Source organism: Canis lupus, chromosome 35 (genome assembly GCF_048164855.1).
Source record: "Canis lupus baileyi chromosome 35, mCanLup2.hap1, whole genome shotgun sequence".
In the NCBI taxonomy this organism is placed as follows: Eukaryota; Metazoa; Chordata; class Mammalia; order Carnivora; family Canidae; genus Canis; species Canis lupus.
Window position 1 is genome coordinate 31,125,596 of NC_132872.1, and position 14,073 is coordinate 31,139,668.

Here is a 14,073-nt window from a genome sequence, read left to right on the forward strand (position 1 = left end):
GCCGGCGGAGCCCAGGCCTTCCAGTGACGTGTCCTGAGCCTAGCGAAATCTCCCTCAGCTCCCCTCAACTCTGACTTTCACCTCAAAGCATTTTTCTCTTGTGCTACGAGTTTGGTTGACTGCTTTATTCCTCCTGTTAGGATCTAAGCTTGTGGAAGCCAGAGGTACATGCTAGGTATCGGCATTCCCTGAAGTTTCTGCCCGAAGTTTGGTAACCAGTGGGCTCTCAGTGAAGACAGGTTGCAAGGTAAATATGTGAGGTGATCCACAACTTCACTGTGGGAACCCCTTTGCAGTGCAAACCACATGTCAGATCATCGCATTGTACCCTTGACCTGTACAGGTGCACATACAGGTGTGGAGACAAGTCTGTCTGTCAGCCGTACCTCAATAAAGCTGAAAAAAAAGATACGGTGTGTTTAAAATGTGCTTTTTAATTTTTAAATAAGTCTAAATATTTAAAAATCATTTATTAGAAAGTTTTGTATAAAAATCTAAATGATTCATTTGGAAAATCATCACTGCACTCAGTGTCTAGGAGAATGCTGAGCATATAGGAGACGTACAATTAAAATGTATTAAATCAATGAATGAGCACAATTAAATCCACCTAATTCCCATTATTCTTTTTTTGAATCTCACAATCTGGACCTTCTATGTCTAAATATATAATTCTGTCCAGTCTGACTGAAAATCCAAGCACCTAGAAGAGCCTTTTTCCAAACAGATAAAAATTTAAATAGTATAGAAAAACAAGGAATGAGAAAATTTAGATGGAAAGTATTTTCATTACTACATGGATGATTTGTTAGTGTCACTCACCACATCGATGATGAGTCTGATGGCTATAGGTCACCGTTCCCAAATTAAATTTTTAGTTGAAAAAATAAATAAATAAAATTTTAGTTGAAATACATCAGAGTGTTCAGTAAAGAACGTCAATTTTAAAGAACATGTGAAGAGGTTTTTTTTTTTTTTTTTAAATCTTAGATGCTGTAAGAGCCCCCAAATTACAAGACATATGACTTTTTAGGGGGAAAATGTCCATTGTGTGAAATGCTCCGGTAATTCACCTGGTGGTGGCTGTGCGGGGGCGGGGAAGCGCCGGGCCCTGCGGAGATTCTTCAGAAGCCCCTGGGCTAGAACTGTTGTGTCACCCCTGTCACGCTTTGAAATGCGGCAGATTTATCAAAACCCTTAGAGCCACAAAAGAACTTCGGGTTATTTTACTAGAGTCACAGAAAAAAGAACCTAAAAATACCATCTCCTTGTTATTCCTAGGGCGGGAGCACTTCCTGCAGCCTCGGGATCCACATCACAAGAACCGGAGGGGGGGCCGGGGTCAAGGAGCAGCGGGCTCCCAGCCCTGCCCGACTCGCTTTGATGATCTTACTTGTGGTATCAAATGGAGCAGAAAAAAGCCTCTCGGATCGAGCTGAGAAGCTCCTCGTGGTTTAATTCGCTCCCAGGGTTTCCGCGGGCCGGGCCCACAGAGGGAAGGTGCGCCTTTGTGCGGGTCGCAGCCGGCCTGGTCAGGGGCCTCCTGCTCCGGGGCCTCCTGTCCTGGCGGCCTCTCCTGCTCTGGGGCCTCCCCTGCTCCAGAGGCCTTCCCTGCTCCGGGGCCTCCTGCTCCGGGGCCTCCTGCTCCAGCGCCTCCTGCTCCGGGGCCTCCTGCTCCAGCGCCTCCTGCTCCAGCGCCTCCTGCTCCAGGGCCTCCTGCTCCGGGGCCTCCTGCTCCAGCGCCTCCTGCTCCGGGGCCTCCTGCTCCGGGGCCTCCTGCTCCAGCGCCTCCTGCTCCAGGGCCTCCTGCTCCAGCGCCTCCTGCTCCAGGGCCTCCTGCTCCAGCGCCTCCTGCTCAGGGCCTCCTGCTCTAGCGCCTCCTGCTCCGGGGCCTCCTGCTCCAGCGCCTCCTGCTCCAGCGCCTCCTGTTCCAGCACCTCCTGCTCCAGCGCCTCCTGCTCCAGCACCTCCTGCTCCAGGGTCTCCTGCTCCAGCACCTCCTGCTCCAGGGCCTCCTGCTCCAGCGCCCCCTGCTCCAGGGCCTCCTGCTCCAGCGCCTCCTGCTCCGGCGCCTCCTGCTCCGGCGCCTCCTGCTCCGGCATCTCCTGCTCCAGCGCCTCCTGCTCCAGGGCCTCCTGCTCTAGCACCTCCTGTTCCAGCGCCTCCTGCTCCAGCGCCTCCTGCTCCAGCATCTCCTGCTCCAGCGCCTCCTGCTCCAGGGCCTCCTGCTCCAGCACCTCCTGCCCCGGCCACCCCCTGACTGCAGGGCGCCTTCCGGGAGGAAGCAGCCAGGTGTCTGGCGGTGGCTGCGCCAGAGACCGCTCGGCGTGGATCCAGTGCACACCCAGCACCGGGCAGCACGTGGTGAAGACCAGGAAAGCAATGGCTCGGAGGGAGCTCCTGCTGAGGCTCAGGCTTGCCGCCACCGCACTCCGCTCATTCACAGGAACACGAAGCGCCTCACCCGGTGGAGGAAGCAGTGAAACAGCCGCCCCGGGAGGAGCGCGGCCGCGGTGGAGGCCGGCGGGGGAGGCCGAGGTTGGGATCAGCCGCGGCGGCCGCCGACGTGAACCCGCGCTCCGCTCGTGCTATGGCGCTTCGCACGCCTGGAGCATCCACGCGGTGCACACGCAGCCCCGCGCGGGGCCGTGCAGCCCATGGACGAGGCCGTCCAGAGCCCGGCCGAGCTCGGCCCACGCCGCAGAGCGCTCCCCAGGAAGCGGGTTACCCTGAAGTAACGCACGGTGGCCCGCGCCTTGGGCGGAGTGACAATCCCCGAAACGTCCGGGCACAGGGACTGCCCCAGCTCCCGGGTGCGTAGCGGTGCCACCCTAGGCGCTCCGACTCACCCCAAGGGAGCATTTGAACAATATGTTCAGAGTTGTACTGCAGGATCCCCGGGGGCGCAGCCGGTTAGCGCCGCCCTCGGCCCAGGGCGTGACCCCGGGTCCCAGGATGGAGTCCCGCTTCAGGCTCCCCGCAGAGAGCCTGCTTCTCCCTCGGCCTGGGGCACGGCCTCTCTCTCTCTCTCTCTCTCTCTCTCTCTCTCTCTCTCTCTCTCTCTCGGTGTCTCTCATGAAGAGGTAAATAAAATCTTAATTTTAAAAAATCTAACATTCACCAGGTCGTGGGAGAAACACTGTGACACAGGTAGCCTCAAGGGCAATAGGTGCCCGGGTGAGGGTCACCGGACTCAGCCCGGGTGATCAAGGAAGGCTTCCTGGAGGAGCTGGCCTTTGAGCAACAATCAGAGGAAGGGTATAAGCTTGGTCGGGGGAGGGAGAAGGAAGGCTTGGCAGCTAGAGGGGATAGTGAGCACTGCGGGCCCCAGATCCCGTGCCTTTGGTCCCGCTCGCTCGGGACGGTCTCCTACTTGGGCCCCTTCCACAGCCTCCCTGCTCCCTCTCCAGGTGATATCTAACCACCAGAGAGCTTTTCATAAAGATTGAGTACAATTACTTTCTAGTCTGGTCCCAGGGATCTTTCAATCTTCCCTGGCCCCACTGGGCACATTCGCTATCATTCCACCTGAAGGGCGTGCCTGTACCATCATTTTTTCCTTGAGTTGATTCTATGTAGCTCCTTCCTGTACTCCGCAGAGCAGAACTAGTTGACCCCACCTCTGTGATGTCATGCACGTTGTATATCCTTTTATCCTCTTGCTATTTTTTGCAACCACGTGGGAATGTTTCCTTCGAGCTCTTTCAGTGTCTGTCAGGCTGTCCTTCCATATGCCACCCGGCTCACAAACACTAGCAGCCACCTTTCAAACGCGACTAAGAAAAGTCAACTCAATGATTTTTAATTTATTTATTCGTTATTGTGGTATAGTAGCTAAAATGAGATAGGTACCGCTTAAACTTCATGACTTTAGGAGGAAAAATGACTTGACTTGTACTGTAAGCTAGTACATCCCAGGCACTGTATCAACACATGACCATGAAGCCTCCAGCGCTCTCTCTCCCTCTCTCTCTCACACACCCCGTCACCATCACTCCAACAGTAACAACAAAGGGCTAAGCAGGCATTTCTCTACAGATAAGGGGCGGAGATTGGAAGCTCTCCTATGGATGCGCAGCTCGTAAGAGGTGAAACCTGCAAGCCTCAGGCCATCGGTGCCCAACGACTTTTCCTTTGCCTGAGAGTGCCCGCCAGATTAGTCTGTGGGATTTTGTTCTATATTTCATCATATCTTTGAGGCTCTTATCATGTCTTCTTTATATTAAACATTATCCAACCTCCTTACCAATTCTCCCATGCCGTCCATATTGTAAAAAGGAGAATGGAGGCTATCCTTCGGGTTCTTCAGTTGCATTATGAAATCCATCAACCTCTTTCTAGTAAAATTTTTGAATACTTGATCTATTCTATTTTATATTATAATATACAATAGATGTTAATCCTCCTAATTTAACTTTGAATGGCAATTTGCCCCTAACTCTACAATCATGGTCTCTCTGTTAGACTGGGTTACACTAGCTCCTATATGAAGTAAACTCCAAATTTCAAGGGCTTAAAAGAATAGAAATTTATCTCTTGCTCACACAGGTCTAACATGAATGTTCCTACTGTCAGGGAAATGGTGGATCCCTGCACCATAGGATCATTTAGGTTGAAAGATGATTAATTTATAGTGACCTAACTGCCCAAAAGATATTCAAAATTGTTATGTATACATATATATATGCACACACACTTATACATTCATGTAATTTATTTTTTTTATTTTATTTATTTATGATAGGCACACAGGGAGAGAGAGAGAGAGAGGCAGAGACACAGGCAGAGGGAGAAGCAGGCTCCATGCACCGGGAGCCCGACGTGGGATTCGATCCCGGGTCTCCAGGATCACGCCCTGGGCCAAAAGCAGGCGCCAAACCGCTGCGCCACCCAGGGATCCCACATTCATGTAATTTATTTCTTAACTTTTTCCCTTTTTCTATTTAAATTCATTTTGCCAACACCCAGTGTTCATCCCATCAAGTGCCACCTCAGTGCCCGTTACCCAGTCACCCCATCCCCCCATCCATCCCCCCTTCCACTACCCTTTGTTTCCCAGAGTTAGGAGTCTCTCATGGTTTGTCACTCTCTCTAATTTTTCTCACTCATTTTTCTCTCCTTTCCCTTGTAATCCTTTTCACTATTTCTTATATTCCCCATATGAGTGAAACCATAAGACGATTATCCTTTTCTGATTCACTTACTTCACTCAGCATCATACCCTCCAGGTCCATCCACGTCAAAGCAAATGGTGGCTATTCATCCTTTCTGATGGCTGAGTAATAATCCATTGCATACATAGACCACATCTTCTTTATTCATCGTCTGTCGAAGGACATTGTGGCTCCTTCCATAGTTCAGCTATTGTGGACATTGCTGCTGTGAACATCAGGGTACAGGTGTCCCAGCGTTTCACTGCATCTGTATCTTTGGGGCAAATCCCCAGCAGTGCAATTGCTGGGTCGTAGGGCAGATCTATTTTAACTCTTTGAGGAACCTCCACACAGTTTTCCCGAGCTACTGCACCAGTTCACATTTCCACCAACAGTGCAAGAGGGTTTCCCCTTACCACATCCTCTCCAACATTTGTTATTTCCTGTGCTGCTAATTTTAGCCATTTTCACTGGTATGAGGTGGGATCTCATGGTGGTTTTGATTTGTATTTCTCTGATACTGAGTGATGTGGAGCATTTTCTCATGTGCCTATTAGCTATGTGTAACTTTTCTTTGGAAAAATATCTGTTCATATCTTCATCCATTTCTTGACTGAAATGTTTTTGTTTTTTGGGGTGTTGAGTTTGATAAATTCTTTATAGATCTTAGATAATAGCCCTTTATCTGATATGTCATTTGCAAATATCTTCTCCGATTCTGTAGGTTTTCTTTTAGTTTTGCTGATTGTTTCTTTTGCTGTGCAGAAGCTTTAAGCTGTATTACAAAGCTGTGATCATCAAGACAGTGTGGTCCTAGCACAGAAACAGGCAGATAGATCCATGGAACAGAATAGACAATCCAGAAATGGGCCCTTGACTCTATGGTCAACTAGTATTCGACAGAGCAGAAAAGACTATCCACTGGAAAAAGGACAGTCTCTTCATAAATGGTGCTGGGAAAATTGGACAGCCACATGCAGAAGAATGAAACTAGACCACTCTCTTGCACCAGACACAAAGATAAACTCAAAATGGATGAAAGATCTAAATGTGAGACAAGAATCCCTCAAAATTCTAGAGGAGAACACAGGCAACACCCTTTTTGAACTCGGCCACATCAGCTTTTTGCAAGATGTGTCTATGAAGGCAAGAGAAACAAAAACAATAATGAACTATTGGGACTTCATCAAGGTAATTTATTTTTTTAAAGATTTTATTTATTTATTCCTGCGAGACACAGAGAGAGAGAGAGAGAGAGAGAGAGAGAGAGAGGCAGAGACACAGGCAGAGGGAGAAGCAGACTCCATGCAGGGAGCCCGATGCGGGGCTTGATCCCAGGATCCCAAGATCACACCTTGAGCTGAAGGCAGAGACCCAGGTGCCCCAGGAATTTATTTTTCTAATGGTTCATGTTTCATTTTTATTACAAACCAATTACTTATGAACAAATATATAAATCAGGTCACATTTATATAACATTTATTTAAAATGCCCGAATGCATATTATATGCATAACACTATTTTTATTTGTTTCCTGGTTGTGCTATTTATTAGATTTGAAATTGGGGAAAGTGTATGCATCTATCCAAATATCCGTCTCCTTATCTGCAATATTGTGAGGACAATACCCCCTTTTTAGTAAAGTGATAAACATTACTTGACATAACACTCTCTGCATAGAGGCTAGAAGAGTCAATGTTCTATAATGGCTATTTTTTTAAAATTTTCATATTTATCAACATCATTATAATTTTAAAACCTCATGTTAAGTCAAGTATAGGAATTTCATTTCAGGAGAATTTAGGAACCATATAAAGAATGTAGCTACAACACACCTTATAGTGTCTGGGATGTTTTCTGTGTTCTATAATAACAAGTACCAATCCTTGATACCATAACACCCATCAGGAGCTCTGTTCAGCACTCTGTTCATTTAGCTCTTTTAAGAGCATTGTGAGGAGATTTTTGTCCATGTTATAAATCTGAAAATTGAACTCCAGACTAATTAGTAATAATTGGTAATAATTCTTACTAATAGAATAGTCAAATTATTTATAATAATTATATACACTTATGAAATGGTAAGTCATGAATTTACAACCATATGTACCTGATTTTAATGTCCTCCATACTTCTTCCTATTTGACTATAAGTATACTTATTTTTATATTCCTATCATGTATAATTCTATATTTAGAAATGCCAACTAACAAATATTTCTCCAAGGAAAAAATTTATATCTACAGCATTCACAAATTATATCTTGGTGGGCAGGTTTTATTTCATATATTTTCATATATTACAAACAACACATATACAACAAAGTAACTCATAAATAAATTTACAGGAGGATTATGTAAATGAAGATTAGTGAATGAGAATATGCTAAATTAGTTATGGGGCAAGAGATAAAATTTTGCATCTTTGTCTCTAATGTTTCATTATTTTCCCAATAATTATAAGTTTTAGGGACAAATCCTTGATAACCTGATTTAAATAGAAACCACACACGATTAAGCTTTGCTAAGATATAAATATTATTAAGGGCTATCTATCTATCTATCTATCATCTTCCTATCTATCTATAGATTCACCCTCTTCAAGAGCCAAAGAAATGATGGTGGGTCCACGTAGGCCAAATCTCTATGAACAATGATATCTAAAGTAGGACTTCTATTTAGGATGTTATGAAGTTTCCTGAATAAGAAATGCAGGAAAGAAAAAAGGAGCAGTAACAAATACTATACTGGATACAAGATAATTTCTGATGTCAGCTTCTGGTTTCTCCTAGAGATATAGTAACTATACTTGGTTTATAAGTAACCAATCTGGCTTTTTCCTCTAGTTTGGGCAGATTTTCCATTCAGTCCCATGCTGTTGTGTCCCTTTACTTCCACTAACATTGAGCAATGTCTTAATCAGGGACCTTCTTAGTCCTTAACAACTAGTTTCAGATTTGTCTAATGTAGTTGCTCAAGGTTTGTTTCCAGTATCAAGTCTCGAGCAATGTTTTCTTTTGAGGTTTGCTTCTGTTGATAAGTTGCAAAGCACCTACTACTATTAACCCCAGAGGGGCACCTATCTCTCTACTCTGAGTACTCCGGGTTGAATCCATGTGCTTTCCCTCCATATGTTTGCATTCTGTTGTGTGGGTGGAAATGTCCCTCTCTAATTCAAAGTAGAACAGTAAATGAATTTCCATTTTTGAGGCAGAAATATGGGTCTTCATCAACATACTCCTCCTTCCTTTCTGCTGGAGAGAGCTTTGGAGTGCATTTTTATCTAGTGATGTATTGCCCAGGAAAAATTAAATCACATACAGCTTCCTTAACTGGAATATCACAAGCCTTATGAGAGTCCAGTATTTGCTCTGCTATTTAGCTCTGCTGATATCCTGCTGAGGATCGGCCTCCTACTGGGAAACTTACCCAAACAACATAGCAACAAATGATAGTGACTTTCATGGAAAGGCACTAGCCTATACCCAAATTGGAAACGTCTCCTTAAATACTCTTGATAACCCATAAAAATGAGCTACTAGGTCTTAGCAAAATAAGACTTCAAAGACATAGCAAATTTGTCATCTTGAGCTTATACTGAAACATACTTATCTATAACATACAGTGATGAATATGTACAAACTATGACCAGCTTATTATTTTGTAAAAGAGAAATGTCCATCAATTTGACTTTATGTGTGAACATGCTGAAATTTCTCCTAGCTAGCTAAAACATAAACCTCTTTAATTTTGCTGTCTTGGGAATCTTAACTGAGCACTGATCACTCATTTTCTCATTTTTTGCTCACAAGGCTTTCAGGGTGCCATTGTTGTGCAGTACCCATACCTTGGATTTGACCTGCTTTGACAAATATTCAAAATGATGGCATGCTTATAAAAATTACTTATTATTCTTTACAAGGAAGTAAAAATTAGACAAAGGTATAATATTTTTGCCAATTATGGGGATGCAGTCATTAATTTTTTTCTACTTGAGACCATTTCTATCATTTTGTTTCTTTTCATATAAAAGAATAACATGTGAAAAGTTAACTGAAATAAAACCAAAGTGGTGAGTGTATGAAATTATATGACTAGGGACTCTTGGGTGGCTCAGAGGTTGAGCGCGGCCTTTTAGCCCAGGACATGATCCCGGGGTTTTGGGATCGAGTCCCACATCAGGCTTCCTGCATGGAGCATGCTTCTCCCTCTGCCTGTGTCTCTGCCTCTGTGTGTGTGTGTCTCTCATAAATACATAAATAAAATCTTTCAAAAAAAGAAAATAAATTATATGACTTTGAGTAATTTAGCCCTAATAACATATAAGTAAATACAGCAAGAGGGCTTTATTTTTTTGCTTTTTTTTTTTTGTATATTTTTTTTTATTGGAGTTCGATTTGCCAACATATAGTATAACACCCAGTGCTCATCCTGTCAAGTGCCCCCCTCAGTGCCTGTCTTTTATCTATTAATTTAATGTTAACAATTTAGTTATTAATTAATTGTTAACTTTCTGACTCCTCTATGAAGATGGTGCTTCCACCTGCTCTTTGAATCCCATCATTCTTGCCTTTTCCATTATCTTTAACTATTAGCAATGGTCTCTCTTTTTTTAATTTTTATTGGAGTTCAATTTGCCAATATATAGCATTAACACCCAGTGCTCATCCCATCAAGTGCCTCCCTCAGTGCCCATCACCCAGTCACCCCCACCCCCCGCCCACATCCCTTTCCACCACCCCTTGTTTGTTTCCCAGAGTTAGGAGTCTCTCATGTTCTGTCTCCCTCTCTGATATTTCCCACTCATTTTCTCTCCTTTCCCCTTTATTCCCTTTCACTATTTTTTATATTCCCCAAATGAATGAGAACATATGTTTGTCTTTCTCCGATTGACTTATTTCACTCAGCATCATACCCTCCAGTTCCATCCACATCGAAGCAAATGGTGGGTATTTGTTGTTTCTAATGGCTGAGTAATATTCCATTGTATACATAGACCACATCTTTTTTATCCATTTGTCTTTCAATGGACACCGAGGCTCCTTCCACAGTTTGGCTATTGTGGCCATTGGTGCTATAAACATCGGGGTGCAGGTGTTCAAGAGTTTTTTTTTTTAATTTATTTAAAAAAACACAAGGCCAACTGGCCAATTTATGTAGAATAAAAAGATAAACCTGCAGAGTTGTATCTTCCCTCCAAAAAAATTCTATTCACTCACGAATTGGGGGGAAACATGTTTATAGACAGAACGGTGCCTAATTTAAACAGGAGAAAATTATCATTTGCAGAATTGACAGCCTGATGTTTTGGTTTCTGGAATAATTCACGTGTGTTTTAAAATGTTGAAGCTATTGTATGTAGCCCTTAGTTTGCCATCGCATGTGTTCAATAATATAGACACTCAATATCTAGGCCAATGAATACATTTTGAGTGTATGTCTATCTCCTGGTGATAATGAGGAAACTTCAAGAAAGTAGCTGAAATGGTTTCCTTTTCATCCAAGGCCTCAGTTTCTAAAGATGCTTCCTGATGGGTGGACAGCCAATAAGTAGCAGCACTGGCAACATCCTACACAGCATCAGATCCTGCTCTTTGTGGCCATTTCTTAACACTAGTGGGAAACAGCACATATTGACACTGAAATCCATTTAAAAGGAAGGTTCCTGACAACTAAACTTCAAGAAGGCAGAGCCTTTAAAAATGCACACAGGCACATTTTGTTGACAGCAGGCACTATTGACTTTTCCTGCTGAACAATTCCAGGCCAAGGGCTCAGTAAAGGCATGAAGAGCCTTGGGGGAGAAAAGTCACTGGTTTTTCTTAGACAGTACCTGCTGTCATTCAGTTTGGCATCATTTGGGGCAGCAGGTGCTCCACAAGATAAAAAGGAAGATCATTAGAGAATTTTTTTCCTTTTTTTGACAAGTCATTGATGGTGGCACCTAGTTGCGATGAAAGTTCAGTTTACCTTGACAATGTAGCTTTTTCTGCAGGCTATTAACCCAATCATTGGCCTGTGACAGATTAGGGAAAGGAAAAACAGAAATTTGACTTTCCCTATCTTGATCCCTTTTTTTTTTTTCATACAGCAAGCTATAGCAGGGTAGATGAAACCATAACTGCATTTCAATACAACTTTCCAAAACCAATTACCATGCAAGTGTTTTACTTCTGTGGCGCTTTAAATATCTACCCCTTTTGACATGTCTGATCTAAGGGAAGATAAAACTTTGCAGGATGCTACTATGCTGTATTGCCTGGGGTGGATGACCTGATTGTACGTAAGGTCAGTAGATTAAATGCATGTAACTCTGTTACAGTATTGGCCATAATTTATCAATAGGAAAAAGTGATAATGTGTAATGTCACAATTTCACAAATTGAATTCTAATTCTGTGGTGATAATACAAGGCTGCTTTGTGTCTGGATTAGCAGCAAAAGAATTGTGTCCCTGTCTGCCGAGAGGTCAAAGAAAAATTCATGAAAGATGCTAAAAGTGATAGAATGCCAAATGTTACTACTACAGGAAAGAGTGGCAAACCAAGTGTGTATTTGGTATTTACAGGAATATTAAATTAAAAAATAAAACAGATGATGGGGGCATTTGGTTTAAGCAATTAATTAATTTTAAATCAAAGCTGTCACTATCACAACTGAAGAAAAGAGAGAAGGATCATAAAATGCTCTTGTTAAAAGTGGATTAACAAGGGAGAAAAAGGCAAGGAGCCATATGTAACAAGCAAAATCAAGACAGATCAGATTTAAAGCCAAACTTGTGTTCATTTAATTATAATAATATGTATATAATTATGAATATGTGATTAGAATAAAATAATCCACTACAAATTGCTAAATTTAAAATGCTGATAAATGCTACAAACAACACAAAATCAAACACAGCATGATATTTTGCAAAATTAATTTCCTAATACTTTTTTTCTACATTTCTGGGCTACATAGTCCTTCATTATCTTTCATATGACAATGATTTTGTAATGTCTGTTTCTATAGAGAGAATAGAAAAATAGCAGTTTCCCTCTTGCACAGTTGATCAGAATCTGCTCTTTGGACTTGATAATTTGGACAAGACTCCTCCAGCTTCACAGCCCATAGGTAATGAGCTGCCCAGACTTGAGCTGGCCTGGCGGGATGCATAAAACCACACGGTCTGTCTTGCTGTTGCAAGGTCGTGCTTCAAGCACAGGGACCCTACATAATTCCCTTCCTGAAAGGAAACGAACGCATGGTGTATTTTTAATTATTTACACTGCATTGTCAGGCATATTCTTCACAGGAAGTAACTTTGACCAGGCAGCCACGGGCACCAAATTCTTCCTGAACTGTCTGATGGATTAAATGAATTTTTAACAGACTGGTTTGGTTTTTGTGTCTGTGCTGGGAATGTCAAACAAGTGGCAGGATGTCTGGTTTCCCAAAGATCAAGATGAGAAGTTGGGCTTGTTATGCTGGCAGTGGACTGGTCAGGAAGCTGTCTTGTTTTTTTAAACAGACTTATTGAAATATAATTCACGTCCCACAGAGCACACTCAAAGTGTACAGTGTTGTTGTTGTTGTTGTTTTTACTATAGTCAGCGTGGTGCATCATCGTCACAAGTTAATTTTAAAACTTTTCCATCACCACCCCCGAAAAAACTCATACCATTCAGCGCTCACTCCCATCTTCCCTACCTCTAGCCCACAACAATCACTCATCTACTCTCCGTCTTTTGGGATTTGCTTATCCAGGACATTCTATATTAATGGAATTATATAATACTGTTCTTTTGTGTCTGATTTCTTTCAGTTAGCATAATGTTTTCAAGGTTCATACAGGTTGCAAAATGTATTAATACATCATTCCTTTTTATTGTTGAATAATATTTTCATCATATGGATATACTATGTTTCATTTATCCATTTATAGTTATGGGCATTCAGGTAGTGTCCAGGAAAATTCTGTTTTTTCTTTTTTTTTTGTTTTTTTGTTTTTTTTTGTTTTTTTGTTTTTTTGTTTTTTTGTTTTTTCCTTTATTCTGAATACTCAGAACACTCCACCTCTGGTCACTAAATGCGTGGAAGTCTTTCCCACATCAAGCAATTCTCTGTGACACCAGCTGGGTATTGTGCAATTTAACTCAATTCTGACACTAACCAGACTTAGTGTAAATTCCATATGTTAAGTGTTCAGTCCTATAAGACAGTTTGTTCTCCGTCCACCCCCTACTACCACTTCAGACAACAATTACAAGTCCAGGTTTTCACTTGTGTCTCATTTGGCTATAAATTGGGGGTTCAGCCAAATGAATAGATAGATAGGGAGAGGTTCAAAGTGCTCCAAACACAGGAGTCTCTGTCTCCATGAAGTTGGCAGGAAACGTATACCTCCCGCCCCATCCCTTAGGTATGTTCACTAACCTCAAAGTTCTCCAAACCCTATACTTGGGGGACTTTTATGGAGGTTTCATTGTATGGATGTGATAAATCATTAGCTCAATCTCCACCCCCTCTCTCCTTCCCAGAGCATGGAGGTTAGAGCTGACATTTCCAAGGTTCTAATCATGGCTTGGTCTTTCTGGGGAGTGGTCCCCTTCCAGGAGTCATCCAGGAGCCCACCCAGAGTCACTTTATTAGAACAAAAGACATTTCTATCACCCAGGAAATTCCAAGGGATCTAGGAGACCTGTATCAAGAACCAGGGTCAAAGACAGTATCAGGGCAAAAGATGTTCCTAGTGCTCTTATCACTTAGAAAATTATGAGTTTTAGTCCTATGCCAGGATTGAGACAGAGACCAATATATACATTTTCTATTTCACAAATGGTTTCCACTTTTTTGCTACATGATGTTATACGGATGTGTGTTTTCATTTCTTTCACATGTGTACAGAGGAGGAGAATTGTTATCTCACGTGGAAACTCT